This window comes from Thamnophis elegans, chromosome 2 (assembly GCF_009769535.1).
Source record: "Thamnophis elegans isolate rThaEle1 chromosome 2, rThaEle1.pri, whole genome shotgun sequence".
NCBI classification, from domain to species: Eukaryota; Metazoa; Chordata; class Lepidosauria; order Squamata; family Colubridae; genus Thamnophis; species Thamnophis elegans.
In genome coordinates, this window is record NC_045542.1 from 157,648,258 (window position 1) to 157,675,438 (window position 27,181).

At 41.4% G+C, this 27,181-nt stretch overlaps 1 long non-coding RNA gene and 1 pseudogene across 1 annotated transcript; one reads left to right on the forward strand and one right to left on the reverse strand.

Moving 5' to 3' along the window:
* Positions 1 to 34: 34 nt before the first annotated feature.
* Positions 35 to 26,634, forward strand: LOC116502438 (annotated as a pseudogene).
* Positions 11,239 to 14,279, reverse strand: LOC116504813. The gene is made up of 2 exons (XR_004254854.1): positions 13,917 to 14,279; positions 11,239 to 11,424 (listed from the first exon to the last, which is right to left on the reverse strand). It is a non-coding gene; the product is annotated as an uncharacterized LOC116504813 (long non-coding RNA).
* Positions 26,635 to 27,181: the final 547 nt, after the last annotated feature.

Sequence of the window (27,181 nt, forward strand, 5' to 3'; positions counted from 1 at the left end):
GAGCCTGGACAAGCATGTTTTTCCACTTCAGGTCGCTAGATGGCGATCAGGCAACCTCTGTGCCTAGAAAACCATCAACTCTGCATTGCTAGAAAGGATGGGAGGAGAGGAGAAGTGTAGAGAAACTTCCTCTTCCGGATAACTCATGGTGGGAAGGTGGTGTGCATGAGCGGCTCTTCTCCTCTTCCCAAGGTCGAAGCAGCAGCTGGAAGGTGAGTTGAAGGCAGGTGGGAGGAGAGTCCTGGAAGCAGAGAAGCAACTGGGCTGAAGCATCTCAGCTGCTGCTGCTGCAGGTTCCTTCCCTCCCCGAATTTAAGCCCACTGGTGCTGCACGCTGTGAAACTGGTGGCTGCAATTTTCCTCCTGCTGGGAAGATTGGAAAAGTCTCTTTTAAATTAAGGAGGATTCTTTGGGAATGGCTTCCCTCCAGAGGTTGTGGATGCTCCCATCACTGGAGGGTTTTAAGAGGAGATTGGGGAGCCATTTGTTCAGGATGGAATAGGGTCTCCTGCCTGAACCAGGGGATGGACTAGAAGACCTCCAAGGTCCCTCCAAATTCCATTACTCTGTTATGAACCTTTTCTAGATTGTTTTGTTTTATTTCCATTTCTAAGTAACAAGCACTGTGTTTCCTATTGGTGCATCATCCGTGTATTAACCAGGTTCAACTGTGCTTAACCCAACACTTTTTAAAAGACTGAAATTGAATGTTTTGATTGTTCAGTCTTATTTATTCATTTATTTATAAAATCTATTGGCCACCAACCTTACCGTGACAACTAAGAATGACAGGTGTGGCTCAGTGAAATACAAGGCAGAATCCAAGTGTGTGGGTGTTGATAAGCCGATGCATTTATTAATCCTCCTAAGAAGGAAGGAACCCTGAGCATAGTGCAACACAGATATTTATGCATTTTTTGCTTCTGCTTCCTTACATATGTAGTAGGGGGGAGGGAATAAAAGGAGGGTTTGGGAGGAGATAGAGGGAGTGAAAGAGAAGACAGGAGGGGCTTGGCTGAGAAAAAATGGGACAGAAGTAAAAGAGCGGGAAGAAGGGACAGAGGAGGTGAGACCAAGGGAAAAGGGGGAGACAAGGGAATAGGAGAGCAGGGGCTTCTATGGGCCTAACCTGAGGGAGACAAGGGAAGAGGAGAGCAGAGGCTTCTGTAGGGATCACCTGAGGGAGACGAGGGAATAGGAGAGCAGAGGCTTCTGTGGGTCAAACCTGAGGCCCACAGTGGTTTCCTGTGAAGTTTTTCATGGCCTCAGAAGCCTCTTGAAGCCTTAAATTCAACCTTGTCAACTCAACATATGAGCAATAATCAAATCCATCAGATTCCTGATTAATATTAACATAGAAGGTTTGAATTCTATGAGATATTTTTCAGCCTTGAAAGACATGGATTACCTCCATATTGTAGGTATATGTTTTCTCTCTCTCTCTGAATGTACATATTTCCAAACGTATAATCTATCCCCCAGGACTTCCACACATACAGTAATGTGAAAAAGGGAGTATACTCTCTTTGACCTTTATGGTTTTACATATCAGGACATCGAAGAAATCATTTGGACTTAGAAGTTCTTAAAAGTAGGTAAATGCAACCACAGATGGACCACAACACATGACATATTACATCAGGTCATCATTTATTTTATAAAAAGAAAGCCAAAATAGAGAATTCATGTGTGAAAAATCTTTGATTCAATAATATGTAGAATCACCTTTAGCAGCAACAACTAGAAGTAATTCTTTTCTGTGTAATTTTATCAGTCCCTTGCAGCGATGTGCAGGAATATTGGCCCACTATTCTTTACAACATTGCTTCAATTCATTGAAGTATGTGTGTGGGTGGTAGTGGTGGTGTTATGCACAACTCTCTTGAGGTCCTGCCAATTGAGTTGAGGTCTGGAGTTTGACTGCCATTGCAACACCTTGATATTTTTCTTTTCCAGCCATTCTGTTGTAGATTTGCTGATCTGTTGTGCGACCATTGTCCTGTTCTATAATCCTATGTCAGCCAAGCTTTAGCTACAGATGGCCTCACTTTTGATTCTAGAATACTTTAGTATACAGAGGAATTCATGGTCGACTCAAAGAGTGCGAGATGTCTGGGTATTGTGGCTGCAAAACAAGCCCAAATCATAACCCCTCCATCACTCTGCTTGACAGTTTGTATGAGATGCTTGTGCTGATATGCTGTGTTAGGTTTTCATCAAACGTGACACTTTGCATTATGTTCGAACATCTCCGCTTTGGTCTGGTCTGTGCAAAGGATAGTATTGCAGAAGTCCTGTGGTTTGTTCAGATGTAACTTTGCAAACTTTGCAAACCTCAGCTGTGCTGCTATGACCTTTTCAGAGAAAAGAAGCTTTCTTTCTCCTGGCAGCTCTTCCAAAGAAACCATACTTGTTCAGTCTTTTTCTAATTGCACTGTCATGAATCTTAACATTTAACATGCTATCTGAAGCCTGTAGAGTCTGAGATATAACTCTTTTTTTTTCAATTTCTCTGGGCATTGCATCATCTGGCCTTGGGGTGAATTTTCTTGAATGTCCATTCCTGGGAATATTGGTAATTGTCTGGAATGTTTCCCACTTGTGAATAATTTTCCTCAATGTAGAATATGGATTTTAAATTGTTTGGAAATGGCCTTTTAAACCTTCCCAAGTTGATGGGCAGCAACAATTTCTTCTATTAAGATCATTAAGCTGAGGCCTTTACTCTTTGGCATTGTGATAACACACATCCTCAATGCCGGAGACCAGGAAACTCCTACAATTTCAGCTGTTATAGATTTAGTTATACTTGCTGATGATCAATTGATCAAGGACACTTTATTAGCAGTACTTGGCTGCTACTTTGCCTCTTTATACTATGGAAGCAGTGAGAAATTTCATAATGGTGAGAACAAGTAACCAGCAGAAGGGCTTGTGGTCAGAAGTTGTGCTGCTATATCACTGGAGTCTTTTCAGAAGAGACGAGACAGCCTCTTATCTGAAATAGTTTAAGGCTGGGGTTCTGCAACCTTAAATACTCAAAGAACCACAAAAGTCCTAACTGAAAGCCCTCTGTGGAATTCTGGAGCCGACCGGAAGTCCAGTTTCCCCACCATAGAGTTTCCTCCTAGCACAGCGTCCTTTTTTCTCTACCCTGTTTCCTTGAAAATAAGCCGCTTATTTCAGCGGTCAAAAGTAAATAAGACCCTGTCTTATTTTCAGAGAAACACGCTACCTGTCCTAACTGAAAGTCCTATCAATTGTGGAGCTGACTAGAAAACCCACCTCTTGCAATAGTCTCCTCCTGGCACAGCCTGCTCCCCCCCCTCCAAACCTGAAGCTCCTCTCAAAATTGTGGTGCAATTTTGGCACCACAATTTCTGGCAACAGGGAGCTACAGCAGAGAGATGAAAGAGCCACATGCGACTCCCAGGCGTTTGCTGACCCCTTGTTTAGGGTCTCCTGATTGAACAGAGGCTGGATTAGAAGATTTTTAAGATCCTTTCAAATTCTATTATTATTTTCAGTTGCAATGATGTTTTTATGTCCTGATAAGTAAAACCAAAGATATCAAAGAGGGTGTACTTTCTTTTTCATTTGACTGTATTTGAAAACATCCCTTTGCTCGGCTAGGAATTTGTGATTGACCCAGTCAACAAGTGAATTTTATCATTGAGTGGATATTCAAACTTGGATCTGGGTAGTCTTCCATGTTTCATCAATGAATCATGATTAATGTAAAAGCTTATTGAAGCATTGTGGCATGTTTGCTTTTTCATTGTAATGTAAATGTTTTCCCCTCATCTTTTGCAACCATTTTATGCACAATTAAAGATACCCTTTTATCTGAATCTTATAGACAAAGAAGAAAGAAATATGAGCACTCTGGACAACTGAGAATAACAAGCAACATTGAATATCAAACCAAGTCAGTCCAGAAATCAAAATATTTTTCATTTCCTTCAGAGAGCCACACAGAGACTCACACAGGAGAGAAGCCCTACAAGTGCTCCCAATGCGGTATTTGTTTTAACGAGCATGGCAATGTGGACTGAAACCAAGGGAAAACTGTTTGAATGTCCTGATTGTGAGAAATGTTTCTGTGATAATTCCAGCCTCTTGAGACACCAGAGAACTCATACAGGAGAGAAACCCTTTGAATGTCCTGTTTGTGGGAAAAGTTTCAGTCACAATTCTAGTCTGGTGATACACCAGAGGACTCACACAGGAGAGAAACCGTTTGAATGTCCTGATTGTGGGAAAAGTTTCAGTCATCATTCCAATCTCATTGTTCACCAAAGAACTCACACAGGAGAGAAACCCTTTGGATGTCCTGATTATGGAAAAGGTTTTAGTGACAATTCCGGGTTGGTGAAACACCAGAAGACTCACACGGGAGAAAAACCCTTTGAATGTCCTGTTTGTGGGAAAGGTTTTAGTGAAAATTCCAGCCTGGTGATACACCAAAGAACTCACACAGGAGAGAAACCCTTTGGATGTCCTGATTGTGGAAAAGGTTTTAGTGACAATTCCAGCCTGGTGAAACACCAAAGAACTCACACAGGAGAGAAACCCCTTGGATGTCCTGATTGTGGGAAAAGTTTCAGTCAGCATTCCAGCCTGGTGATACACCAAAGAACTCACAGAGGAGAGAAACCCTTTGGATGTCCTGTTTGTGGGAAAAGTTTCAGTCACAATTCTAGTCTGGTGATACACCAGAGGACTCACACAGGAGAGAAACCGTTTGAATGTCCTGATTGAGGTAAAAGTTTCAGTCAGCATTCCAATCTCATGGCTCACCAGAGGACTCACACAGGAGAGAAAGCTTTTAAATGTCCTGATTGTGAGAAAAGTTTCATTACCAATTCCAAACTGGTGAAACACCAGAGGACTCACACAGGAGAAAAACCGTTTGAATGTCCTGATTGTGGGAAAAGTTTCAGTCAGCATTCCAATCTCATGGCTCACCAGAGGACTCACACAGGAGAGAAAGCTTTTAAATGTCCTGATTGTGGTAAAAGTTTCAGCAAGACCTACAACCTGGTTCAACACCAGAGGACTCACACAGGAGAGAAACCCTTCAAATGCCCTGATTGTGAGAAAAGTTTCATTACCAATTCCAAACTGGTGAAACACCGGAGGACTCACACAGGAGAAAAACCGTTTGAATGTCCTGATTGTGGGAAAAGTTTCAGTCAGCATTCCAATCTCATTGTTCACCAAAGAACTCACACAGGAGAGAAACCCTTTGGATGTCCTGATTGTGGAAAAGGTTTTAGTGACAATTCCGGGTTGGTGAAACACCAGAGGACTCACACAGGAGAAAAACCCTTTGAATGTCCTGTTTGTGGGAAAGGTTTTAGTGAAAATTCCAGCTTGGTGATACACCAAAGAACTCACACAGGAGAGAAACCCTTTGGATGTCCTGATTGTGGAAAAAGTTTTAGTCAGAATTCCAACCTGGTGAAACACCAAAGAACTCACACAGGAGAGAAACCCTTTGGATGTCCTGATTGTGGAAAAAGTTTTAGTCGGAATTCCAGCCTGGTGATACACCAAAGAACTCACACAGGAGAAAAACCCTTTGAATGTCCTGTTTGTGGAAAAAGTTTTAGTCAGAATTTCAGCCTGGTGATACACCAAAGAACTCACACAGGAGAGAAACCCTTTGGATGTCCTGATTGTGGAAAAGGTTTTAGTGACAATTCGTGCCTGGTGAAACACCAGAGGACTCACACAGGAGAAAAACCCTTCAAATGCCCTGATTGTGGGAAAAGTTTCATTATCAATTCCAAACTGGTGAAACACCAGAGGACTCACACAGGAGAAAAACCCTTTGAATGTCCTGTTTGTGGGAAAGGTTTTAGTGAGAATTCCAGCCTGGTGATACACCAAAAAACTCACACAGGAGAAAAACCCTTTGAATGTCCTGTTTGTGGGAAAAGTTTCAGTCGCAATTCTAGTCTGGTGATACACCAGAGGACTCACACAGGAGAAAAACCCTTCAAATGCCCTGATTGTGGGAAAAGTTTCATTACCAATTCCAAACTGGTGAAACACCAGAGGACTCACACAGGAGAAAAACCCTTTGAATGTCCTGTTTGTGGGAAAGGTTTTAGTGAGAATTCCAGCCTGGTGATACACCAAAGAACTCACACAGGAGAAAAACCGTTTGAATGTCCTGATTGTGGAAAAAGTTTTAGTCGGAATTCCAGCCTGGTGATACACCAGAGAACTCACACAGGGGAGAAACCATTAAGTGCCTCGAGTGTGGGCGGTGGTTCAGGCAACATTCCAGCCTTATCGCACACAAGAAAATCCATCTGAGGCCCAAAGTGATGAGCGGAGAGAAAGCTTAAATTTCATTTTTAATGTCCCATTGTAAGTCCAGCTGAGAAACTGACTATTTAATTTGACTACGAAGAATTTGCCTCATTTTTTGTAGGCAAATACGTAATGATACTAGATGAGGAGGAGAAAAGAAGAAATTGGAACGTTATTAGTTTGATCATGGGGATTACCTGTATTTATTTTTGCAGAAATTGTGCAATTATGTGATTTGATTTGATTTAATAACTTTATAGGCTGCCCAATCCTGAAGGACTCCGGGCCTGCCGGAATAGCCAGGTTTTGATAGCCTTTCGGAAGGCCATGAGAGTGGGTAGGGTCCAGATCTCTGGGGATAGTTCATTCCATAGGGTCGGAGTGGCTACAGAGAAGGCCCTCCCCCTACATTGTCTGGCTGACGGCACCTGGAGAAGGCCCACCCTGTGCAATCTTATCGGCCGTTGGGAGGTATGCGGCAGAAGACGGTCTCGCAGATATCTGGGTCCTAGGCCATGTAGGGCTTTAAAGGTAATGACCAGCACCTTGAATCGCGCTCGGAGACCAATAGGGGGCCAGTGCAGCTCGCGGAGGATAGGTGTAATGTGGGTGTATCTTGGTACATCCAGTATCGCTCGCACGGCTGCATTCTGGACTAGTTGTAGTCTCCGAACACTTTTCAGGGGCAGCCCCATGTAGAGCCCATTACAGTAGTCAAGTCTTGTGAAAACATTTTGGGAGTGTTCTTTGCATTTTCATCATAGTAGATGATAGAAATGTTATGTACTGTGTCCTACCCTTTTTCCTCCTTTCCTGCCTCAAGATTTTCAGTCCCAGAATTCTCCATCCAGCATTTCTTGGCGATGGGAATACTCAGACTATAGTTACAGATTGTGGCTCTTCATATAAGGAGAAAATGAGAGAAGAGAAGTAGAAGGGGTTCAAAGTTTATCATTTTAAAACAGCTCCAGGAATTCAGTGCAATCAAGTATGTCTGTTCTGATTGTGTCAAGAATGAGGCAAGCAACTAAAGATACCATATGAATAGCAAATATATTGGGAGAGTTAGGGGCAGCGACAAAACTAGTCTAAAATTTCGGGTGTAAAGGCTTTTGTGCTTGCAAGCGACCTTCGTGGAGAAGATTTGAGGACAAAAGGGAGATGTGGGCGGAAAATTATATAGGACATAAATGTTTCATTTCTAAAACTGCATTGCATAAGAATCATGGATAGCTTTTGAGAAAGAAAAATAAAGTCTCAGCATTTCTGTAAACATTAAGAACAGGGTAATGCAATGCTCTCTTCCCAACACATGGGAGGCGTTTCCTGTTCTTTCACTTCTCTCCCAGGGCTCCTTAATTTTTTTCAAAACTGTATCCTTCAAATATGCAGATGGATTATCCTGATTTTGCTGGGCTTAGAAGACTGCAAAGAAATCCAAGATTCTTTATTTCACCAACACCATTCAAAAAGACGGGTTACAATCTTTTTTAGTATGTCACAGACATGTGATACCTTTCAATGACATCCAACAACCAGGACAAGGCCAGTTGTGTGGAGAAACCAAGAGTCTCTTGGCCATAGTCTTCATTCCAAGTGATTTAGAATTTAAAAATGTGCAAAATTTAAAATTGTGTGTATGTTTATGTATAACATCATTGCGGGGTGTTGTTAGGGCAACTGAATGGAATTGAGTGTTTACTGGCCAGATGCTCTTCCTGTCGCCAATGTCGAGTTCATAGCAGATAATTCTCATTGTGCCCAGAGAGAGAGAAATATCTGCCTCTATCTAGGATCAAATTTACAGCCTCCTGATTGTGAAGTGAGAGCTCCACCTCTAATTCACTGTGTCAGTTTGTTGCAGAAATCAAATGCAGAAAGCACACACATGTAACTGATTCAGTAGGATTCATTAACTTCTCTTTATATATAATATAATACATAAGTAATATATACAATACCAAGAGTGATTCTTCATTGTGGTAGAAAGGAGAGATTATATTTCAGTTTCAATTGGGCAGAGCAGGCTAGTTTTGTTTCGTTTCTCAGCACAGACTTGCAGCTTTAGTACAGAACAGTTGGACTAAGCCATGCCAAGGCGCCTAGCTGTCGCCAGCAAATATTGTTTCAGTTTCTAAAAAGCCCTCATTGGCTGATTTAGTTGCTATGCCTATTCATTGGCTGACTTTTTTATTGTCAGGGTTCCAAGAAACACCCCCAATGAAAGAAAACTCCGAGGCTTGAGTTTCTTCAAAGTTCCATTTTACTAGAGATGGCACGTTGACATATCAGGGGAAAACCTGAATCTGAAAGCTTCCAGGTTTTCCCACCCAGTTGAAAGTTCTAGACCCTGCCCCACACCCACAAATCTATCACATGGCCCAATCCTTCATTGCCAAATCCATCCAGGTGCAGGGATAAAGCGACCTCGACTTTCTGAGAAAGAATGTTGTTATGGCTACACATCCCCCATACTCTGTACAATACCCCCTCCCATTTTCCCACAGTAGAACGTGTGGCAGACCTTAAATCCAAAAAGTAAAAGCTTCCAGGTCTGACAGGCAGCCTCTCTTCAGAAGACAAGTGTGTTCAGTAAAGCGAATAATGCAGGGGGGTTACATTACATAACTAACACCTCTTCCTCCTCCCCAGAAGGACCCTTTGGTTTATCTGGAAATTTGTCATGGAATTGCTTAACTAATCTGTCCATTCTAACTCTTTACCCATGTAGCTTCCGACAAAGGGTACCCCTTCCAATGCATAATTGTAAACGACCTCTATATAATCTGGAATCTAGTATTTTTTTCTAGAGTCGTAGTATTTTTTTCCCCACTTCATAATGTGTCTCTCCTTGAACTACTGTAGGAGGAGGGCGTGGTTGGGTCTGAGGTCTCAAACTAGATCCAATCACAGGTTTCAGCAAGCTGCAATGGGAAACTGGGTGTATTTTGCCTAGAATTCAGGGAAGGGAGATCTGCGGTGCTGCTGGGTTAATTTTTTTAACTATTGGGCATCCTCAATCGTATGTATTTGATCAATAGAAAAACTTTATCTCTCACACGGAAGGGGGTTGTAGCAAGCGGTGCATGTCTGCTTGTTTTTTTATGTTTTTACTCTGCATCTACCAGGGCTTTTTTGGTATTCTACCACTCATTTTTGAGAGTGTCCATCTAGTCAGTCAAAGACATTGAGGAGGGGGGTTCTCTGGGCAGCTCAGGCATGGGGACAAATTCCATGTCACTGGTAATTTGGAAAGTAGTTAATCTAGTGCTGCAATGGACAGCATTGTTTGTTATACATCACTTGGCAAAGGGTAGCAGGTCTGATCAATTGTTCTGTTGGTAATCCACATAATGGATGTATTATTCGACCATTGTGTTTGAACCTTCTAAACTTCTTCCTAACTAGATGACAAATGGTACTCAACATGTAGTCCTCGGTGGAACTACACTCACATGGGGGGAGGTAAGCAGTGTAAAATTTTACACTTAGACAAGAAAATCCATCTGGCTCTGGAAAGTGTGCAGAGAAGAGCAAGAAAGATGATTAGGGAGCTGGAGTCTAAAACACCAGAAGAACGGTTACAGGAATTGGATATGCCTAGTCTAATGAAAAGAAGAACAAGGGGAGACATGATAGCAGTATTCCAATATTTGAGTGCCTGCCATAAAGAAGAGAGGGTCAACTTATTTTCCAAAGCACCAGGAGGCAAGATAAGGAACAATGTATGGAAACTAATGACAGAGAGAAGCAACATAGTGTATAAGTATAATCTTTATTGTCATTGTACCTTAATACAACGAAATTGGTTATAGATCTCAGAAATCCATCACAGCAGTGGTGTCTGTCTGCATTACGCAGAGTTTATTTGGCTTTTATACAGTTTTAACAAGCAAAGCAAAAGCATGGTAGCAACAGCATCTTATTGGTACATTCTCTCTTATTTCCCTTGTCAATCTCAAAGACCATCCCAGCCAAGGTAGAAGCTCCCCATATGCTGGTACTACCTGTCTCTCTCTCTCTCTCTCTCTCTCACACACACACACACACACACCTGTGGACATTGCAAACATCACAGCGAGAACAACCTGCTTACTCTGTGGCAGTCAATGGGGGAGGAAGAGAGATAAAAGGAAGTAGCATAAAGGAAACATAGTGGCCCAAACTTGTCTCATCTAAAGCAACCAAATCAATTGCAAGATTCAACATATATTAAGTATTGAAACTATCACTGTGCACACTGGATCCCAGCAAAGCCACTGGCAGTTTTCTGAGCAGCCCTGACCTAAAGCAGATCCGCAGCTTGTATAACATTGGCCCACTACATTACGAAGATATAGAAACAGGCAAGCACCCTATAGAATACAGCATGATGTTAGAATATTTTTGATAATTCCATTTGGGAGATGTCATTGTTTATCCCTGCCTAAAAGATCAGCAGGGCAACCATGCGCTTTGTGAGATATGGTCACGGAATGAATGTAAACACTTTGTAAACACTTTAACCCACTGGTCCAGAAATTCCTGTTTGATTCTTCCCCCTGTGCGCAGGCAGGCTCAATTCACCTTTGTGTCAATATTCTCTTACAACCCAATTTTAAGCAGTTCACAATCATTGGGGTGCAGGGGCATCTCAGAGGTTTGCTAATACATGTACCTCAGTGGTCTGACCATTATAGCAGCACCCCCCCCCGGTCATGTGATTTACGTTCAGATGTTTGGCACCTGGCTCATATTTATGACCGTTGTTCTGCCCTGAGGGTAGGTGATCCCCTTTTGTGACCTGGCAACAAGGAAACGCAATGGGGGAACCAGATTCGCTTAATGACAGTATTACAAATTTGACAACTGCAATGATTCATTAACAAATGTGGCAAAACAGTCATAAAATGGGGCATTTCTACTCTATTCTATTCCCTCCAAGGTCCCTTCCAGCTCTACCCTGATTGATTGATCTTGAAAGCTGCAGCCTTGAATTTGCTGTGGGAGCGTCAGGAACAGGTCAATGAGTAGATTTTGTGGTGAGGAAGAAGATCCAGTTTGGTGTAGTGGTTGAAATCACCAGGTTAGAGACAGAGAAACACTCAGTTCCAGTTCTATCTGAAGGACAAAACCATCCATTCAATTTTGGCCAGTCCTCTCAAGCTTAGGAAGGGGGTAAACCAGTGGTGGGTTTCAAAAAAATTTAGGACCTCTTCTGTAGGTGTGGCCTGTTTTGTGAGAGTGGCTTGGTGGTCATATGACTGGGTGGGAGTGGCTTGGCAGTCATGTGACTGGGTGGACGAGGCCAACTTGCAAAATGTGAAACTCACTTAACAAAATGTTGGCTCAGAAACTCTGGCATTTGAAGCACGCAAGTCTTAAAGCTGTCAAGTTACAAGACCCTTGCACCCCTAACCCTTTAGAAAAAAACCCCAGGAGTGTGCAAACTTGACAGCTTTAAGACTTGTGGACTTCAACTTCCAGAATTCATTCATTCATACATACATACATACCAGGGGTGGGTTCCTGCCAGTTCTAACCTCTTCTATAGAAGAGCTTCCACAAATCTACAGTGCCGTTTAGAACCGGTTCCAGCTCCCTCCCCCTGCCCATCCACACATCATCAAGATGAAGAGCGAGAGGAGGAATTCTGGGAGTTGAAGTCCACAAGTCTTAAAACTGACAAGTTTGAACATCCCTGGTTTTTTTTTTCTAAAGGCTTAGGTGCAAGGGTCTTGTAACGACAGCTTTAAGACTTGAGTGCTTCAAATGCCAGAGTTTCTGAGCCAACATTTTGGTTGCTAAGCAAGAGCGTTGTTAAGTGAGTTTCGCCACATTTTACAAGTTGGCCATGCCCACCCAGTAACATGGCTGCCAAGCCACTCCCACCCGGTCACATGGCCGGCAAGCCACTCTCACAAAGCAGGCCACCCCTACAGAAGAGGTTCTAAAAAACTTTGAAATCCACCACGGGTACATACATACATACATACATACATACATACATACATACATACATACATACATACATACATATATACATACAATTTTATGACTCACCAGCACCTGCATCTATAAATAACAGTATGCCAACAAAATGTACATTCATTTCACTGTCTCCCATCTATGATCCAGCTAGAAGTATTCATCCATCTATGATTTTTTTTTACATTTAAAATGACCTTCATCTTGACAATATTCATGTTACATTTAGCATAAAAGATAGGCAGTGGATATTGCATATCAAACATTTTGTATATCATCTTAAAACATGCTCACTAATTATTGGAATTCCATATGATACCAAACAGAAAATTCTTTTTCCTATAAAAAAAATTGTATTGAGAAAATGGAATTAATTCATTGCATCATATTGTTCCTACCTTGATATGTACTTCAAAAAAAAAATTAAGATGAATGATAATCTAACTAGTTTCCTCCTCTTGCTTTTTTAATGTTATCACATTTCAGAACCTAAAAAGCTTCTGGTATTTGATCGACCTCTTAAACAATTAACAATAGATGAAGGCAAGATCCTGCAACTTGCTTGCCATGTAGTTGGATCACAGCACATTAAGATCCAGTGGCTCAAAGCTGGGAGAGAGCTTAGATCAGTGTTTCTCAACCTTGGCAACTGGAAGATGTCTGGACCTCAACTCCCAGAAACCCCATCTGGCTGGGAAATTCTTGGAGTTGAAGTCCGGACATCTTCAAGTTGCCAAGGTTGAGAAACACTGGTGTAGATCCTCTGATAAATGCAGCTTCAGGTTGGCAAATGGAACAGCTCTCTTAGAGATCCAAGCAGTTACTAAAACTGATTCTGCGGAATATATGTGCAAAACCTCAAACACAGCTGGAAGTGATTCTTCTAAGTGAAAAGTGGCAGTGAAAGATACAGTTAAATTGAATATTTAGAGAGAGAACAACAATTCAAAGGCTGCCTGATCCTCCATCGCTCGCTCGCTGTTTCGCCCACCTGGATCGCCTCGGCGCCACTCTGGCTACCTACATCCGTCCTTGCCCGGCAGACGTCAAGACGAAGCGGCTTGGAAGCGAAGGTGCCTCGGAGCCCTGCCTAAGCAGCGGCGGGGCCCTCTCCCGGCTCTTGCCTCTTGCTCTTCCTCTTGATGATGTCGCTGCAGCTACCGGACACAGACGGATTTAGGTAGCCAGAGCAGCGCCGAAGCGGTCCAGGTGGGCAAAAGAACAAGTGAGCGATGGAGGATCAGGCAGCCTGATCTTCGCTCGCTTGCCGGGAGGCGTGGAGAAGAGCGCAAAGTCCAGCGGAGGCAGGAAGGTTCTCGGGGCTCCAGGAAGCCACGAAAGCAACTGGGTAGCGCCGAGAACCCTCCTGCCTCCACTGGACTTTGCGCTCTTCTCCTCGCGCTCCTCGCGACAGCAAGAGATGTCCAGAAGCGTCTTTGGGGGCTAATGGGGGCCTGGGTTTCTAGCTCGAAAGCCCCCGCCACTTTTGGACATCTATTGCAGTCGCGAGGAGTGCGCGGAGGAGAGCATGAAGTCCAGCGGAGGCAGGAATGCAAAAATGACGCCTACTACTCCCTTGCAAGGGGAGCAAAGGAAACCGCCGGGGTCTCCACTCCCAGCCTCACCTGTCTGGAGCCGCCGAAAGCTTTGGACTCTGGCGGTGGTGCTGGTTTCCCACCATTTCGGCGTCCCTGAAAGGCGACTCCGCATTCTCTCTTTCCGTCGCCCCTCCTCCCTTCAAAAGCTACGAGGTGCTTTCTTACCGCCGGTTGCCCAGCTGGCACCGCCCTGCGCGCGCGCCTCCTCCTCCTCCTCCTCCCTCCCCAAAGGCTCTTCTCCTTTTCGGAGCTCAGCGGAAGCTGGGCACAAGAGATGGGAGGCTGCGTTTCAAACCATGCCTTGGAAAACTTCGCCAGGAAGGGCGGTTGGGAACCAATGGGGAGGACGCCCTGGAACGCACCCGTGCTTTGCTGGCAGCCCCGCCGCCTAGGCAAGTTCAGGGAGGTCCTAGGAGACCACCCACGAGTGGCGACGGAACGGGCGGGGGAAGCGAGCAAGGGGTGGGGGTGGGGCAGGCGCTCCGTGAGGAACCTTTTCTAACCAGTTTGGTAGATTTGTGGAACCTCTTCTACTGAAGAGGTTAGAACCGGCAGAAACCCAGCCCTGGGGTAAAGCCCTTCCAAAAACCTTTGCCAAAGAAGCTGCAAGGCGAGGCATCAAGACTGACCCCAAGGCACCAAAAATGAAGCTAAGTAGCATCAAATTTCACATGGCTCAGTTGCAAAGGTCGGTTGCTAGGAGTGGAAAACGACCTGCTGTCATATAATCAGTGGAAATGTCTTCCAAATGTCTTGGTGGAGACTGGACAGGCGTGTTTCTCCACCTTCTGTCGCTAGATGGGGTTCAGGCAACATCTCTACCTAGAAAGCCATCAATACAATAGTGCCATCTGTGCTTGCACTTAAAAAGGGAGTTTTAAACCATTTAGTAATGGATTGCTAGAAAGGATGGGAGGGGGGAGGAGAAAAGTAAAGGAACTTCCTATTTCAGATCACTCATAGGAAGAAGGTGATGTGCAGGGCGGCTTTTCTGTTCTTCTCTGGGTCGAAGCAGCAGCTGGAAAAGGTGAGTGGAGAGCAGGTGGGAGGAGAGTCTGCAGTCAGTAAGCGAGGACTACTTCAATTGGGATGTCACCAAAGGGGTTGTGGAAAGTATTTTCTGCCCTTACTTAGAGCTCATGGCTTCCTTGGGCGTAACTGTTGCTTCAAATCTTGCAGAAGCTATAGGCTTCATTTCATCCATTAGAGCCCCCACATCTGTAAAGTTAGTGTCATATAGATTGACAGGTGTGGCTCAGTAAAACAAAAGAGAGAGTCCAAGCTTGTGTGTTGAGAAGCCACTGCTTTTATTCATCTGATGGGGAACCCAGAGCAGAGTGCAAGGCAGATATTTATACATTTCTTTGCTTTTGCTTCATTACATAAGAGGCAGCTGGCACACGGCAAATAAGGTATAGAAATATAGAAATTATACAAATTATAGAAATAGTCAAATATGCCTTCTGTGGTTTTGGTCACATGCCTAACCCACAGGCTAGTGGTTTCCTGTGAACGTTTCCATGGCCCCAGAAGCCTGTTGAGGGCTGAATTTCAGCCTTGCCATCTCAAAACATGAGCAATCATCAAATTCATCAGGTTCCCGATTAACATTTGTGCAGAAGGTTTGACTGTAACAATTTTAATTATTTTTTCGGGCTTGAAAGACATGGATTATCTCTATATTGTAGATGTGTGTATTTGTATTTCTAAATGTACATATTACCAAACGTATGATCTATCCCCAGGACTTCCTCATATACAGTAATGTGAAAAAGGAAGTACACTCTCCTTGATTTTTATGGTTTTACATATCAAGACATAGTAGAAATAATGTTGACTTTGAAGTTCTTAAAAGTAGGTAAATACAACCACAGATGGACAACAGCACTTGTCATATTACATCATTTATTATATCATTTATTTTCTAAAAAGAAAGCCAAAATGGAGAATTCATGTGTGAAAAATCTTTGATTCAATAATATGTAGAATCACCTTTAGCAGCAACAACTAGGAGTAATTCTTTTCTGTGTGACTTTATCAGTCCCTTGCAGCATTGTGCAGGAATATTGGCCCACTATTCTTTACAACATTGCTTCAGTTCATTGAGGTTTGTGTTTGTGTATGTGGGGGGGTGTTATGCAGAACTCTCTTGAGGTCATGCCAATTCAGTTGAGGTCTGGAGTTTGACTGCCATTGCAACACCTGGATTCTTTTCTTTTCCAGCCATTCTTTTTTTTTATTGTTTTTTTTTTAGTGTCAAATATTTATTTTATTTCTAAAAAAAACAACCACAAATATTTCATCATTTGTCAATCATTAAGACATTGAAGTACAATTTTTTGTTTGTGCCCCTCCCTCCCTCCACCCCCCAACCCCCCTGATCCTTCCCCCCTCCCGACTTCCCAGAACCCGTACATGGTATGGATTTTTAACTAACACAGTCTAAAATCTATTGAGAAAAAAGAAATAAAGAAATTAATGACATTCTACATTGACCTTAGCTTCTTCTTACTGAACTAACTTTTAACAATTTAAATCATTTCTGATCTTAAGCATAGGCTAACTGGAATTTCTTGGTCCCGTATTTATTTTGTATATAGTCAATCCATTTTTTCCAGTCTCATTTATATTTCTCATTTGAATGATCTTTGAGATATGCCGATATTTTAGCCATCTCGGCTAAGTTTGTCACTTTCAATGTCCATTCTTGGATTGTAGGCAAGTCTTCCTTCTTCCAATATTGCGCCACCAACAGTCTTGCTGCAGTTATCAGGTGCAGAATCAAATTAGTCTCTACCACTGTAAAGTCAGTACATATACCTAGTAAAAATAACTGAGGAATAAACTTTATCCTTCTTTTAAAAATGTTTTGCATGACCCACCATATTTTTATCCAGAATGCCTTAACCTTTTGGCAGGTCCACCATATATGATAATATGTAGCATCGAGAGAACCACACCTCCAACATTTAGGCTGTACATTCGGATACATAGAAGCCAACTTTTTAGGATCTAAATGCCATCTATAGAACATCTTGTAAAAATTTTCTCTCAGATTTTGAGCTTGTGTAAATTTCACATTTCTTACCCAGATTCTTTCCCATGTATCCAACATTATTGGTTCCTCAATATTTTGAGCCCATTTTATCATACAATCTTTAACTAATTCTGTTTCCGAATCCATCTGTATTAATACATTATATATCCTCTTTATATGCATTAAGCTTTGATCTCTTATTTGTTTAAACAGATTATCCTCAACTTGGATAAAACCAATTTTTTTATCTATTTTCCACCTAGCCTGTAATTGCACATACTGGAACCATGTTTGAACTACCTTCTCCTCTTTTAATACCTCTAAAGATTTTAATTGTAATACCCCCCTTTCCAAGGTAAGAAGCTGTCTGTAAGTAATTCTGTCCTGTTTTTGTGCTGTATTCATATTTTCAATTGCGTGTCTAGGAATTGCCCACATGGGTATCTTGTCATTTAATTTATATTGGTATTTCTTCCAAACCCGCAATAAAGCATTTCTTAAAATATGACTTTTAAAATTCTTATCCAATTTTTTGTTGAATAACAGGTAAGCATGCCAGCCAAATACCAGATCGTGTCCCTCAATATTCAATATTCTATCATTGGTTAAATGAGTCCAATCACTAATTACAGATAATGCCACTGCATCATAATATAGTTTTAAATTAGGTAGTTTCAATCCTCCTCTCTCACGTACATCTTGCATTATTTTCATCTTTACCCTCGGCTTCTTTCCTGCCCACACAAATTTGTTGATACCCTTCTGCCATTCTAAAAGGTTCGCATCTTTTTTAAGTATAGGTAATATTTGGAAAAGAAATAAAATTTTTGGTAAAATGTTCATTTTCACTGCCGCTATCCTACCCAGCAAAGATAAGTGCAATTTCTCCCATTTTTTCATCTCTGTCTGTATGCTATGCCAAAGTGGTTCATAATTATGCTTATATAATTTCCCATTTGAAGTTAAAATGTTAACTCCAAGATATTTGACTTTTTTAACTACCTCACATCCTAGCATCACTCCTAATTCTTCCTTTTGTTTAATATTCATATTTATAGCTAATATTTTGGTTTTTCCTAAATTTATTTTAAAGCCAGACACTTGACCATATTGATTAATCGTATTCATTAAAACCATACTGGATTCCTGCGGTTGTTCCAATATTATGACCAAATCATCCGCAAAAGCGCGGACTCTATATTCTTGCTGCCTAATCTTGATCCCTTTTAAACCATCCAAGCCCCGTATTTTATTCAACAATACTTCCAAAGTTATAATAAACAATAATGGGGACAAAGGACAGCCCTGTCTTGTACCTTTTCCAATTTGAAAAGAGTCTGTTAAACTTCCATTGACTATGATTTGTGCTGTTTGCTGTTGGTATATTGCTTTAATTGACTGTAAAAAATTATCTCCTATCTGCATTTTTTGCAATATCTTCAGCAGAAATTGCCAGTTAACTCGATCAAAGGCCTTCTCAGCATCCAAAAATATAAACGCAGCAGGGATCTGGTTGTTCTTTCCCAAATATTCTAATGCATTAATAATTAATCTGACATTACTTTTCATCTGTCTCCCTTGTATAAAACCTGTTTGGTCCGTATGTATCAATTGTTGAATAACCAACATTAACCTATTTGCTAATATTTTAGTAAAAAATTTATAATCTACATTCAGTAATGAAATAGGTCTATAATTTTTGGGTTGAGTAGTATCTTGATCTTCTTTGGGTATTAAAGATATAAACGCTGTCTTCCAAGATGGAGGGACTTTACCTTCCGTTTGAATCATATTAAATAATTCTCTAAGAGGCTCTACCATTTCTAACTGTAAGTTTTTATAGTAAACCGCTGTCAAGCCATCTGTACCTGGTGCTTTCCCTGACTTTAATTGCTTAATTACTTGCAGGATTTCCCCCGAGGTTATTGGTTGATTCAATTTTTGCCTGTGTTCTTCTCTAACTGAAGGTATTTTCTCTTTGTCTAAATATTTGTCTATGTCTAAACCATTAATTTTATCCCCTTTATACAGTTCTGTAAAAAATTCCCAGAAAGCCTTTTGAATCTCTTCCTGTTTAAACACCTCCTTCCCTCTGTAAATCAGTTTAGATATATTTCGAGTTTTCCTTTTTTTCCTAATCTGATAAGCTAACCATCTGCCAGGTTTGTTTGCATTACAAAAAGTATTGTGTTTTGCATATAATAAATTAGTAGCTACCTGGTCAGAGATCAACATGTCAAATTGAGATTTTAATATGTTAATAGCTTCCTTAACCTTTGTATCGTCTGGGTTCATTGTTAACTCCAGCTCTTTTCTCTTAATTTCCTCTTCCAGTTCTGTTCGTTTTGACCCTTGCTTATTTCTATGTGTTTTATTTATATTCATCAAAACTCCTCTCATATACGCTTTGCTTGCATCCCATACAAATTCCATAGATGTACCCTTATTCATATTCAAAACAAAATATTCAGATAGTAATTTTTTACAATCATTAATATACTTTTCATATCTAAATAAGTTTTCATTCAGTCTCCAAGACCTTCTTGCCTGCACTACCCTTCCCAACTCCATCCAAACTGGGTTATGGTCCGAAAGGACCCTAGCCGCAATCTTTGTTTTCTTGACCCTAGAAAGCAAATCATTAGTGGTTAGAATAAAATCAATCCTTGAAAGGGATTGATGCCTGTCCGAGAAGAAAGTGAAGTCATATTCCTCTGCATTTCTTTCTCGCCAAATATCTCTCAATTCAAAATCATCCATAATGTCAAAGAAAGGTTTGGGTAACTTTGCTCGCATCTTGGTATTTAGGCAGGAAATCTTCTTATCTCTCTTAGTGTCTATCACTCCATTCCAGTCACCCAATAGTATACAGGAACTATAGTCCCACTGTACTAATTTAGCATGAAGATTTCTATAGAATCTATCTTGCTGTTGATTGGGAGCATAAATTCCCAAAAGTAATGTCTTTTTCCCTTCTAAGATTAAGTCTAAAGCAATATATCTTCCGAAGGGATCTACTTCTATTAATTCAGCTTTCATATCTTTTCTTAAGTATACAACTATACCATTCTTCTTTTCCATAGCAGAAGCTGCAAAATGTTGACCAAGTTTTGAGTTGATCAAATATTTTTGATCAGTTGACTTGATATGAGTTTCTTGCAAACAAATTACATCGTTCTTAAACTGTTTGAGATAATGAAATATTTTCTTCCTCTTCTGTGGAGAATTCAGTCCATTGACATTCCATGTTAAAATCTTAGTTGTCATCTTTGGTTGGTTGAAGCATTTTTAGAGCTTCCTGCATGGCCTGTTTAACCGTAGGTCTAGCTCCTCCCACTGCTTCCAGATTTGTTATTGTAGTTCCTTGATCGATGGCTGATGATTGTTGATGCTGTTGCTTTTTAGCTTGTTTCTCCATACGTCTAGTAGTCATGCAGCTAGGTCTTGGTTCCATAGCACCTTGCACTTCTAGAGAAGAGAGATGCTCCATCTTGTCTGGTGGTTGTGTAGTTTGCTGTCTATCCTGTCCTTCTTGTGGTCTTTCTCTAGGTCCAGATGGTGCAGGGTGTCCGGCCTTCAATATATTATAATAAAAATCTCGGGCTTTCCATACAGAGTTGAGGCGGTACCTTTGCTTATCAAATGTAAATATGATGCCAAATGGTGCATCCCATCTATACTGTATCTGACGATTTCTGAGTTCTTCGACCAAAAAAGCGTAGTCTCTCCTGGCTCTTAACATTTGAGGTGGTATCTCTTTCAAAACAGCCAGGTCTTGACCGCCAATTTGAAGCTTAGTGTTATAAGACGCTTGCAGTACCATATTTCTAAGCTCTCTTGTAGTAAAATATATAACGATGTCTCGAGGAAGCTGCTTCTGCTTTGCCAGCCAGGAGTTAACGTGGTAAGCTTTGTCAATTTGCCAGTCTAGGTTGGTCCCTGGTCTTCCCATCAGGCGGTCAAAAGCTTCCAATAGGAAGCTTTTCAGGTTCTCCTGTTTCTCCTCACGCAGCCTTAATGCGAACTCCATTTGTCGGTACTGTATCATAATAATTTCTTTTTCAGCATTTTCCACTTTTTGTTCCACCACCTCTGTTTTCAATGTCAAGTTAGCATTGGCATCACTAAGAACCTCTAGAGTATCTTCCATTCCAGAAATATGTTCTGTTAATACAGTTACAAGTCTCAGCATGTCATCTCTAATTTTACCAACCTTAGCATCAAATTTCTCATACAGCTCCTGTTAAAGTTCTTTTATTTCACTTTTAATTTCTTCTTTCATTTCTTTTATTTCCTCTTTTCTCTCCTGCTTTACCACCTCTCTATTATCTCTAAACTTATCTTCCATTTTCATTGTCTGTGCATTAAGAGCCTCGCTTAGATTACTCAGGAAAAATTCTTTCGTTAACACATCCCCAGCAGGGAGCGTAGGAAGTGGAGGCTGCAGCTTTGTGCCAGGCACTGAGGATGTGCCCCTGGAAGTAGAGGGTGACGACTTCAAGTTAATATTTGGTTTTGAAGCCATTTCAAAATTTATCTGCCTGCAGTTAATAAAACTCTATTGCCTGAATATGCAGCTTTAAGTAAAGAGGCTGAGTTCCCCTTTTATTTTGAAGTTTAAGGCTTGGCAAAACTTTCAGTGAGTAAACATTGTAACAAGACCGTTCAGCAGATTCATCACCATTTAACTTCCAGATAAGCAAGGTTAATGAAGGAGTAAAATTCTTGTAGAAATGAAACTAATTAAAAAGCTTCTGCTGGTCTATTGTGAAACCAAAACATATGATAAGCAATCTCTTTTGTTTTGAATTCTTGTGAGAATTAACAAAAAGTGTTCGTTATTACCGGAGAAACCAGCCTGCTCGGCGCCATTTTAAAAGCCTCTAAGTAAATAATTTTTCGGAGGAGAAAAAGAAAAGAAGCTAAAATGTTGATAAACAATTATTGTCCACGCAAACGGATTCAGCTTGTGATAAGATTAAATCAAACAAAACTTTGAACTAAGTGGGGGAGACCAACTTTGTCCTGCACAAGGCAGTTTGAAGTTCCCAGCACGGACAGCTGTTCTGCCTTGGGCTAGCCCCGCTTTCCCTGCAAGCACAAAAGCTGCAAAAATCGAAGAGCATTTGCCAGCAAAACAATTTCTTCTTTCCTTCTTGCCTGAAGGATAAGAAAACCTAATAAGACGTCAGATGGAAGATCCTCTAAACAGGTACGTAGCCAGGAATTTGGAGGCAGCTGATTTTTTGCTGCCACCACCAGCAGGCTCCTCCCAGGAAGTCTTTTCCAGCCATTCTGTTGTAGATTTGCTGATCTGTTGTGGGATCATTGTCCTGTTCCCATAATCCTATGTCAGCCAAGCTTTAGCTATTGGACAGATGGCCTCACTTTTGATTCTAGAATACTTTAGTATACAGAGGAGTTCATGGTCGACTCAAAGAGTGCGAGATGTCTGGTTATTGTGGCTGCAAAACAAGCCCAAATCATAACCTCTCCATCACTCTGCTTGACAGTTTGTATGAGATGCTTGTGCTGATATGCTGTGTTAGGTTTTCATCAAACGTGTCACTTTGCATTATGTTCGAACATCTCCGCTTTGGTCTGGTCTGTGCAAAGGACAGTGTTGTAGAAGTCCTGTGGTTTGTTCAGATGCAACTTTGCAAACTTTGCAAACCTCAGCTGTGCTGCTATGACCTTTTCAGAGAGAAGAAGCTTTCTTTCTCCTGGCAGCTCTTCTAAAGAAACCATACTTGTTCAATCTTTTTCTAATTGCACTGTCATGAATCTTAACATTTAACATGCTAACTGAAGCATGCAGAGTCTGAGATATAACTCTTTTTTTTTCAATTTCTCTGGGCATTGCATCATCTGGCCTTGGGGTGAATTTTCTTGGATGTCCACTCCTGGGAAGATTGATAACTGTCTGGAATGTTTCTCACTTGTGAATAATGTTTCTCAATGTAGAATATGGATTTTAAATTGTTTGGAAATGGGCTTTTAAACCTTCCCAAGTTGATGGGAAGCAACAATTTCTTCTCTTAAGATCATTAAGCTGAGGTCTTTACTCTTTGGCATTGTGGTAACACACATCCTCAATGCCGGAGACCAGAAAACTCCTACAATTTCAGCTGTTATAGATTTAGTTATACTTGCTGATGATCAATTGATCAAGGACACTTTATTAGCAGTACTTGGCTGCTACTTTGCCTCTTTATACTATGGAAGCAGTGAGAAATTTCATAATGGTGAGAACAAGTAACCAGCAGAAGGGCTTGTGGTCAGAAGTTGTGCTGCTATATCACTGGAGGCTTTTCAGAAGAGACGAGACAGCCTCTTATCTGAAATAGTTTAAGGCTGGGGTTCTGCAACCTTAAATACTCAAAGAACCACAAAAGTCCTAACTGGAAGCCCTCTGTGGAATTCTGGAGCCGACCAGAAGTCCGGTTTCCCCACCATAGAGTTTCCTCCTAGCACAGCGTCCTATTTTCTCTACCCTGTTTCCCTGAAAATAAGCCGCTTATTTCAGCGGTCAAAAGTAAATAAGACCCTTCTTCCTCCCCCCCTTCAAAACCTGAAGCTCCTCTCAAAATTGTGGTGCCGACTAGCAACAGGGAACTGCAGCAGAGAGATGAAAGAGCCATGTGTGACTCCCAGGGGTTGCTGACCTCTTGTTAAGGGTCTCCTGATTGAGCAGGGGCTGGATTAGAAGATTTTTAAGACTCTTTCAAATTCTAATATTCTTTTCTGTTGCAATGATATTTTTATGTCCTGATAAGTAAAACTAAAGATATCAAAGAGGGTGTACTTTCTTTTTCACTTGACTGTATCTGAAAACATCCCTTTGCTCAGTTAGGAATTTGTGATTGACCCAGTCAACAAGTGAGTCATTGAGTGGATATTCAAACTTGGATCTGGGTAGTCTTCCATGTCTCATCAATGAATCATGATTAATGTAAAAGCTTATTGAAGCATTGTGGCATATTTGCTTTTTCATTGTAATGTAAATGTTTTCCCCTCATCTTCTGCAACCATTTTATGCACAATTAAAGATACCCTTTTATCTGAATCTTATAGACAAAGAAGAAAGAAATACGAGCAATCTGGACAACTGAGAATAACAAGCAACATTGAATATCAAAGCAAGTCAGTCCTGAAATCCAAATATTTTTCATTTCCTTCAGAGAGCCACACTTTTCTTCACCTTCCTCAGCAGGTGAGAGAGAAACAAGAGAAAATCAAGAAGAGATTTCTAGCTGGGAAAAGTAGAGTGTGAAATTCAAGCATATATTACATGAATGGTCAAGGGAGATTATTTTTCCATCCAGCAAAAGAGGGAAATATCTGGAAGTTACTGGGGAGGAAAAGGACAATTGGAAAACCATGTAGAGCAGACAGTGTGTCAGTCCTTGCTCTGGGAGGAGGAAAACAGCTTGAAACAAAATACCACCAAATAAGGGACCATCTATATTTTTGACCTCCTAAGAATATTAGTTGTGGAAAAGCTCCATAGACGTGGCTTTTGAGGGAAAGATACAACTGAAATCACAGCAGATTATGCATGAGAGGATCCAGCCTTAAGAGAAATCATACAAATACTCTGAAAGTGGCCAAACATTGGTCAGAACAACTCCATTGTGCATCATGGAAGGACTCACACAGGAGAGAAGCCCTACAGGTGCTCCCAATGCGGTATTTGTTTTAACAAGCATGGCAATGTGGACTCACACCAAGGGGGAACCGTTTGAATGTCCTGATTGTGGGAAAAGCTTCAGTAACAATTCCACCCTTGTGACATACCAGAGCATTTCCACTGGCGAGAAACTCTGTAAATGTCTTGAGTGTGGGAATAGTTTCAGTCTGAATTCTCCCCTTGTTGCACACCAAGGAACTCACACAGGAGAGAGACGATTTGAATGTCCTGATTGTGGAAAAAGTTTCAATCAGCATTCCACTCTGGCTCAACACCAGAGGATTCACACAGGAGAGAAACCCTTTGAGTGTCCTGATTATGGTAAAAGTTTTAGTCACAATTCCAGCCTTATCGGCCACCAGAGGATTCACACAGGAGAGAAAGTTTTTAAATGTCCTGATTGTGGTAAATGTTTCAGCAAGAACTCCAACCTGGTTCAACACCAAAGGACTCACACAGGAGAGAAACCCTTTAAATGCCCTGATTGTGGTAAAGGTTTCAGTCAGAATGGCAACTTCATTCAACACCAGAGGACTCACACAGGAGAGAAACCCTTTCAGTGTCCTGATTGTGGGAAAAATTTCTGTAACCGCTCCCACCTCATTAGCCACCAGAGGACTCACACAGGAGAGAAACCCTTTGAATGTCCTGTTTGTGGGAAAAGTTTCAATCGGCATTACACTCTGGTTCAACACCAGAGAATTCACACAGGAGAGAAACCCTTTGAGTGTCCTGATTATGGTAAAAGTTTTAGTCACAATTCCAGCCTTATCGGCCACCAGAGGACTCACACAGGAGAGAAAACCTTTGAATGCCCTATCTGTGGGAAAAGCTTTAGTAATAATTCCAACCTGGTTCAACACCAAAGGACTCACACAGGAGAGAAACCCTTTAAATGCCCTGATTGTGGTAAAAGTTTCAGTCAGAATGGCAACCTCATTCAACACCAGAGGACTCACACAGGAGAGAAACCCTTTCAGTGTCCTGATTGTGGGAAAAATTTCTGTAACCGTTCCCACCTCATTAGCCACCAGAGGACTCACACAGGAGAGAAACCCTTTGAATGCTGTTATTGTGGGAAAAGTTTCTCTCAGAGTTCCTACCTTAACTGCCACAAGAGGATTCATACAGGAGAGAAACCCTTTAAATGCCCAGGTTGTGAGAAAAGTTTCAATACCAATTCCAGCCTGGTGAAACACCAGAGGACTCACACAAGAGAAAAACCCTTTGAATGTCCTGTTTGTGGGAAAAGTGTCAATCACCATTCCACTCTGGTTGAACACCAGAGAATTCACATAGGAGAGAAACCCTTTAAATGCCCTGATTGTGAGAAAGGTTTCAGTACCAATTCCAGCCTAGTTAGACACCAGAGGATTCACACAGGTGAGAAACCTTTTGAATGTCCTGATTGTGAAAAAAGTTTCTGTAAGAGTTCCTACCTTATCAGCCACAAGAGGATTCATACAGGAGAGAAACCCTTTCATTGCCCTGATTGTGGGAAAAGTTTCAGTATGAATTCCTACCTTATCAACCACAAGAGGATTCATAGAGAGAAACCCTTTCAGTGTCCTGACTGTGGGAAAAGTTTCAGTCACAATTCCAGCCTTATTGGCCACCAGAAGATTCACACAGGAGAGAAAGCTTTTAAATGTCGTGATTGTGGTAAAAGTTTCAGCAAGAACTCCAACCTGGTTCAACACCAAAGGACTCACACAGGAGAGAAACCCTTTAAATGTCCTGATTGTGGTAAAGGTTTCAGTCAGAATTACATCCTGATTCAACACCAGAGGACTCACACAGGAGAGAAGCCCTTTCAGTGTCCTGACTGTGTGAAAAGTTTCATTCACAATTCCAGCTTGGTGACACACCAGAGGACTCACCATGGACAGAAACTTTTTGAATGCCCCTATTGTCATAAAAAATTCATTCACAATTCTATCCTGATGATACACCAGAGGACTCACACAGGAGAGAAACCATTTGAATGTCCTGATTGTGATAAACGTTTCAGTACCAATTCCAGCCTGGTGATACACCAGAGGACTCACATAGGAGAGAAACCCTTTGAATGTCCTGATTGTGGTAAAAGTTTCAGTATCAATTCCAGCCTAGTTAGACACCAGAGGACTCACACAGGAGAGAAACCGTTTGAATGTCCTGTTTGTGGTAAAAGTTTCAGTACCAATTCCAGCCTGGTGACACACCAGAGGACTCACACAGGAGAGAAACCATATGAGTGTCCAGACTGTGGGAAAGATTTCAGCACTAGAAATAGCCTTCTAAATCATATGCTTATACACACAGGGGAGAAACCATTTAAGTGCCCCGAGTGTGGACGGTGCTTCAGGCAACATTTCAGTCTTACCAAACACAAGAAAATCCACCTGAGGCCCAAAGTGATAGCAGAGAACGCTTAAATTTCATTTTTTTATTGAAAATTTTTTAAAAAGCTTTTAGAAATATTTACCTCCCCTCCCCCACCCTTCCCACCCAAACCCAACCCCCCCAACCTCCCCCCCCCCGACTTCCCAGAACAAATACAGGGTATAAATCTTTAACAAAGAT